General features: G+C 38.5%; 1 pseudogene; it reads right to left on the reverse strand.

Moving 5' to 3' along the window:
• Positions 1–4,652: 4,652 nt before the first annotated feature.
• On the reverse strand, positions 4,653–5,428 carry LOC114033222 (annotated as a pseudogene).
• Positions 5,429–7,808: the final 2,380 nt, after the last annotated feature.

The following is a 7,808-nucleotide window of genomic DNA, read 5'->3' on the forward strand; positions in this document are numbered from 1 at the left end:
TTGTTATGTTGTTAAAGTGAGGTTAAAGTGAGGTTTATTTCCAATTCCAATGTAACTAATAGACCATGCATGTTATGCAGAATGTGTCTAGAATTGATTGCCAGATCAGTAGTGTTAAATTCAAAGTTGGGCCATAAATTGTACATAAGGATCCTTGCAGGCTTTATATTGACGTAATTTTAAAATGTAATGTTATCTATATTTTACTGATTTTTTATTTTGTTGCTTATTTCCCAGTTACATTTTGGTCTGGTTCAGGTAGCACTTGGGAGTGTTCTGAGTACTATGTTTGACACCTCTGTGCTAAATGACTTCAGTGAAAAAGATTTTCATGTGGTAACAGTCTATGGGTTTGGCATTTATTTTTTGTAGTTTATATAACTGGTTGATTAAAAAAAACCCCACAAACCTCCCATTTTACCCTTGTTTGAACCCTACTTTTCAACCTGACAAATACTTGAGTACTACAAAGATCATCCAAAATCATTCTGTCTTTTCGAAGTGGTCTGGTGAGTAACTGTTGCTGGAAAAAAATCACCACTGATCTGTCAAGCATTAATTAAACTCTTACGATATACCAGACAGTGTTCTAAGCAGTTGGGGATGCAAGAAAGATGAAAAACAGTCCTTGGCCTCAGGGAACGTATATCCTAATGGAGGAGGCAACATGTAAGTAGGGTACACATATAATATTTACAGAGTAAATGAAAGGTAATCTCAAAGAGAAAGGCAACAGATAGATGGTATTGGGAAAGGCCTCCTGCAGAAGTTGAGATTGAAGCCAGGGAAACTAAGATGGAGGTTAAGTGGTAGAGCAGATATGAGGGACAGCCAGTGCAAAGGCATGTAGATGGAGTGTCTTGTGGAACTTCAAGTAGGTGACCAGTATAGTATAGGTGGATGGTAAAGTTCATGGACAGGAATAAGGTATAAGAAGGCTTGAGAGATAATCAAGGGACAGGTTATAAAGAACTTTAAATGCCAGAACACTAGAAGTAATAGGGAGCCATTAGAATTCAACGATCTGGAGTCAGATCTACTTTGAAAAATCACCTTGGCAGCTGTGTGGAAGATGAAATGGAGTAGAGAGAAGCTTAAGGCAGAGACACCAAACTGATAACTGCAGTAGTATAAGGGGATAAGTAGATAAGGGGACACATGCCAGAGATGTGATTGTAGAAATGACAAGATTTGGCAATGGATTAGATAGTGTGGGATGAATGTAAGTGAGGAGTCAGACATGACACTGACATTGATAGACTGGGAAGATGGTGCTTTTGAAAGTAATAGAGAATTTCATAAAGAGGGAGCATTTGAGGAGAAAACTATTTAAGTTTTGTGTATGTTGTTAGTATGTTTACATCCAGTTCATGAACTCGTGATGTCCAAGTGGCAATTGGAGATGTATTGAAAACTGGGAGTGTAGAGGGAAAAGAGCCAAGCACAGAGCCTGGTGAGGAGGGGCATCAACCATGGCAATAGGCATGACATAGATGAAGGGCAAACAAGAAAGACTTGAGAGAGGTTAGACATGAACATCAGGAGAGAGCAGTGTTAACAAAACCTTAGGAGAGTATCGAGAAGGAAAAATTCTGTCAATACAGAGTGGTCAGGGAGGATCAAGATTGAGAAAAAAACTTTCATTTTGCAATTAAGAGATCTTTGGTGACTAGATTTTTCAGTTGAGTAGAGGTTTTAGAAGAGATTGAGGTGGGGGACAGTACAATGATTGCAGACTACTTTCTCAAGGAGTTTTGCTATGAAAGTAACAAGGGAAATGTGCATAGCTAGTGGGGTTGATTGAATCAAGTGAGGATTTTTACAACATGGAGGCATGGGCATGTTTGTAGGCAACCGGGAAGGACCCAATAGATTGAAGATAATATGATGAGATGAGAGGGTTAGACTAACCCTTGGGTGACAGTCCTTAGAATTTAGCTAGCTTGTCTTCAGATATGCAGTCTGTTGCTGGGCCTAGCAATCAACAGCCATTCCAGTTTCAAATCCTAGCTCTTTGCCACCTGTTTCACTTGTGTGACCTTGGGTGAATCATTTAACCTCTCTGGGCTTTAGATTCCTCACCTAAGGTCTTTCTAGGTCTGTATCTATGATCCTATATAAAAGACTAAATTCACTTAGATGTGCTGTTCCTTAACTCTAATTTTCACAAATTTGTTTACAAAATGATAGCTTCAGATCCTTCTAAGACTGAATTTGATTGCTCCCCCCCCCCATTTCAGATAAGCCATTCCTAAAATCAATCAACAGGTAGTTATTAAGCACTCACAAAATCCACTGATTGATGGACTTAGTCCATAGCATCTCTTAAATTGGTCTATGTACATTTTCCAAATATTCTCTATATGAAGATAAACTTACCCTATTGCCAGATGTCATCACTGCAAAACAGACAATTATTGTTAGTTCAGTCATTATGTTGCAAGCTTTCATTCTAGCTTTGTTTCTTGCAGCATCCCTCATTGCTGGCCTAAAACAAAATCTATGTTTAATAGGCCATACATAATGAAAAAAACATAGGAAATAATTTGTTGTGTAAATTGTCACAGAGCCTACCTTGAATACAAATTGCTTAGTGTGAAAGATAATCTTCTATCAATTTCTTTTTATCAACAAGTATTTCCCTAAGCACTCAAATGCATGGAGATCATTATGCTAGCCTATGTTGTAATTTGCCTCTAAATTATGACGTGGAGCTGAGATCTGCCTCTTTCATTGTTTAACATTCTCTGTCCTTCGTTCTCAAAGAGGATCATGACATCAGGCAGATGATGACATGACTTGCAATTGACTTTGATTTGAGTGAGGGAGGGCTGTGCAAGGTCACCAGCCTCACTTTCTTCTCCAGAGCCATCTGGGTCCAGTGGCCAGATATGGATCAGGACAACCGGAGATAGCTTAGGATGCAACGGGAGACCTTGGCCCTTTTAAGCTAGGTCTTTCAGGCTCTCACTTTGAGTGAGTCAATGCCCATTCAGTGAATAGGCCTCTTTAAGAAGTGAGTCAAGGGATGGCCCCTTTAATTAAAAAAAAAAAATCAAACTAGGAGAGGAAGACCCTTGGGTTGCTGGCCAAAAGAGAAACGTTTACTGGTAAGTCAAATGAATCAATCAATGCATTTATTAAGCACCTACTACATGGCAGGCACTGTATAAAGTGCTGAGCATGCAAAGAAGAAAATAATCACTGCTTCAAAAAGCTTTCATTGTATTAGAAATGACAATACATGTAGAAGTATATGCAGAATAAATATGAGGTAGTTTAAGAATACTCTTGTAGTTGGTGGGGATCAGGAAAGACTTCCTATACAAAGTGGTATTTGAATTGTCTTGAAGAAAGTAAGGGATTTTGTGGGGAAGAGGTGAGGAAGGAGTACTTTTTAGGCTGGAGGATGGTGCATAGGCATATGCATATAATTGGAAAGATAGGGTCTAGGTTGTGAAACTTCTCTCTTTGAAAGTAGGCAGTTATTTTGGATATCCAATATCACTAGACCATGGAGTAACAGTTAGGGAGAAGAATGTAAGGAGACTGGAAAGATAGGAAAGGACCAGGTTATAAAGGGCTTTAAATGCCGAAGGATTTTATATTTGATTCTAGAGATAAACAGGAGTCACTGGAGTGTATTGAACAGTGGAGTGATGTAGTCAGACCTATCCTTTAGAAAAACACAGGAAGCACTGGAGTTTTTTAGGCTCCAACCTCTAACAGATTCACTCTTGTTCTGGGCAGCCAGAAGGACAGGAAGACAGCTTCAGAGGGGTTAAATAAGCTTACTTCATTCTAGTCTGGTCTTCTCAAAAGGGTTGCTGATAATGGGAGCTCCAACTCCTACAACATTCCCTAATCAACACTTCCCTCGGGGCAGGCAAGAATGGTAGGAGCTACAACTCCTTACCAGTGCCCTATACCTCAATGGGGCCTGTTGAGGTAAACACATTCGCCCCCAAGCCTTGTTGGGGGCCAATCAAGGCAGCTACATGCGTTACCCAAATCCCAAAACTGGATCCCAGACTTACTGACCAGCGCCCGCTTGATTTATAGGGCAACAGACAAAGAAGGCATCTTGCCAACAATAGGCTCACAGATTAACTTTAGCAATATCATCATGAACTAGCACAGCTCAGACATACATTATGTCATCTTTATATCTCACTGCGCAAGCATGGTGGAGATGTTTACAAAACATGACCATCAGAAATATTATCTAACACTTGGAAACTAGAGATTGTTATGGCTATAGATCCTGGGAACTAAACTAGAAGATAAGAGTAACAAAAATCCACCTTACATACAATCACATTGGAGGCTGAGTGGAGGATGCATTGTATTGGAGAGAAACTGGAAGCAGCCAGAAAAACTAGGACACAATTGCAAAAATGCAAGGGAGAAGTGATGACCTGATGGCAACTATGTGAAAGGAGAGAAGGGGTAACAAATGGAGGATGTACGTGAGAAATGTATAGAAAGAAATCATGAAATTTAGCACTGATTGGATATGTAGGTGAGTGAGAGACAAAGGAGTCAAGGATTACAATAAAATTTTGAACCTGGGTGGCTGGGAGGATTGTGGTGTCCTTGATAGTAATAGAAAAGTTCAGAATAGGGGGAGATTTTTTTTTTGGTCACAGGCATTTTTATTAACAGACCATTAGAAAAATAATCATGGTAGAGACCTTTAGTTCATTCTTCTAATAAACCTGTTGATCTGGTCTTCCCTGTTACCAGCATCTCCACCTTCCACAGAATATGTAGTCTTTTTCTTCATTCTGCCTCATGAAGAAGATAATTTGAAGGGCCACAGGAAATTGTTGGCAGCTTTGAAGTGTTTGCCAACAGCGTAGATCTCATGGATCAAGTCCTCCATGCAGATAATTCCGTATTTACCAAGAGATTTTGCAATAAGGACAATCCGTCGGGCAATTCTCTGTTTCTTGATCTTGCCATAACCAGGTTTGTAAATCAAGTCATTCACAGACTTCAGGTTTGGGTAACCCCATGCAATGTATGGTTCCACAGTCCTCAGCATGTTAATTAAAGCCTTGTTAAGCTTAACAAAAATGCCATTGAAGATTTGGCGAAGATGCTGCAAAACTTTTTGGACCTTTGGGCTAACACCATTGTTACCTCAGATTCTGATCACAAAAGCTAACTTGGGTTCAGCAGGTACATAGTAGTTGCCAGCTTTGCATGCTACTCTAGCCAGCTGGATTTCACTTCTGTACATCTGTCTGTACTCTTTATGGTATGCTTTAGCTTTTTCATAGATAACTTTCCTCCATATTTTACGGAGCTTTTTCACAGCAATCTTCTTCAGGCATTTTGCCTTCAGTATTGTAAAAACCTTTCACTTTTTCAGAAGGGATTCTGGAACAGATGGTAGCTTCTTCTTTTCTTCTATGCCCACCATGATTCCAACAGAAAAAGAAGCTGGGGAAAGATTTTGATGAGAAAAATGAGTTCCATTTTGAATGTATTGAGTTTGAGATGCCTATGAGATATCCAGTTTGAAAAATCCAATAGGCAGTTGGTGATGTGGGTCTAAAGCTCAGGAGAGAAATTAGGGCTGAATAAATAGATACAGAAATTATCTATTGAGATGATAATTAAACCCTTAGGAGCTGATTAGATCACCAAGTGAGAGAGTATGTAGAAAAAAGAGAAGAACCTAGGATAGAGCCTTGGGTGACATGAGGTAGAAGATCTAGCAAAGGAAACTGAGAAGCAGCAGTCAAGATAGGTAGGATTAAAAAAGGAGGAGAATCAAGAGACGGTAGAGTAATGAAAACTGAAGAGAAAAAAGAGTATCCAAAAGAAGGTGAACAATGTCAAATGCTTCAGAGATGTCAAGAAAGAGGATCAGAAAGAGATTGTTGATGGGATGGGTCTCTAGGAGGGGGAGAATGGAGCGATACAGGCGGAAACATAAATGATATAAAAACTAAAGGTGTAAGAAATTTATTTTAAAATGTTTTTAAAAAAAATTTTTAAATGAATGACTAAATTCTCTAGTAGGGAAGAAACAGGCTTCTATATGCAACATTCAACAATAGACCATATTAGACCATATCTTTGCCATTTTATGACTAACTGAAAGATACACAGAATGTAACATCCCATTGTGATTTTTGTTTGTTGCATATGAAAAAGCGTTCAACTCAGCAGAATAAAAGGTCACCGCAGACTCTTTTATTACCAGTTGTCTTCCATTAATACATCAGGAACATTCATGATCCCTTGGGAGATGTAATAACAGAAATAATCTTGTTTGATTACTGTCTGAAAATAAAGATTGAAGCATAACATAGGGAGATTTAGGGTCATTAAAGGTACTTGTCATTTTGATAGAGGATATCCAATGCAAAATCCAGGTTGAGGAGGGAGTCCCTATGGATGGTAAGGTTTTCCAGATTGTCTAGTTGGTGGATGACATTATGCTAATTTTATCAAGCTCCAAAGTATTTCAGAACCTCTTGGAAGAAATCAGTAACAACTCAAAGGAATTTGGCTTGTCCATTCACATGGGAAATACCAAGGAGATGAAGAATGTCTATTGTCCATATTTCAACATGCATTTGAATAGACACTCTATACAGCTTGTCTCAGCAATCTGTGCCCATGGGACAGATATTACAGATAGAAAATTATCTGGGTCCAGAATTGAAAAGGAAGAGAACTTGAATTGCTTTCAGAAAATTGTGAAGGTCTTTGAGTCCAAATTTCCTGTGGAAGCAAAAGCCATCCTTTCAATTCAAACATTTTGCCTGTGTTGCTATGTGGTAACAAGACTTATAACACCACTGTCTCTAAAAATGAAAGATAACTGTCACATAAAAGGCAATGGCAAGGCACATGGCAACTGTGAGCAAGCTGTAATATATATAACCAATACGGAATTCAGAATAACACAATTAAAGAAGGTAATGAAGAGATTGTGTGGCAGAAAGGCAAGATGGACTGGTTACAATGGCAAGAATGGAGGATAATAGGTGGACAACCAGAGTGTTCTACTAGTACTCTGGCAACGTTAGGAGAAATAGAAAAAAAAGTCTTCACCATGTTGGACTAACTCCTTGTGCCAAAATGAATAAGAGTCACACAGGTTGGGCAGGCATGGATAGGTTTTGATTGAAATGAATAGAGGGGGCTTTCAGATTGATAATGTCATCCAAATCTATTTGAGTATTTTGTGTATTTGATCAAATCCTGGCAAATGCAATATCAACTTCTCATCACGTGATAAAACTCACTTCAGATATCCCATCATCAGAAATGAGTCATTATAGAGAACCTGACATTGAACAACTGTGTACTCAGCTATATTATTTGATGCAAAAGTTTGAATCCAAAGGATCTGAGCCTTTGGTGTCTGAGCCTCTGGTGCATGAGTCATTTTAGATTTCTTTGTCTATGACAGAAATGACTGTTCATACCATCAGTGGAAATATACTCACCTCTGAATTCTCCAGTCTCTTTCTGCAAAAGGAATTTTAAAAAATGTCTCAAAAGAACCATTAAAATGATATGAAATTCCACCTAAAATGGATAAAAAAAAGATCATTGGCAACTTTGGAGAGAAAAGTTTCTGTTGAGTGATGATGTTGGAAGGCAGGTTGATCATTTTAGGAGTGGTACTCATGTCTATTCTTTGTATTAGGTCATTGAAAACATTAGAAACATCAAAACTGTTTTTTTTTAAGATGAGGTAGTTAAAATGTATTTTTCATATGAAATGGGAGATGGCTTATGCTCAGATGACTCCAGCTGCTAGATAAGGTGAAGAAAATGAC

The sequence above is a fragment of the Vombatus ursinus genome, unplaced genomic scaffold (assembly GCF_900497805.2).
Source record: "Vombatus ursinus unplaced genomic scaffold, bare-nosed wombat genome assembly UNPS02006779.1, whole genome shotgun sequence".
Taxonomy (NCBI): Eukaryota; Metazoa; Chordata; class Mammalia; order Diprotodontia; family Vombatidae; genus Vombatus; species Vombatus ursinus.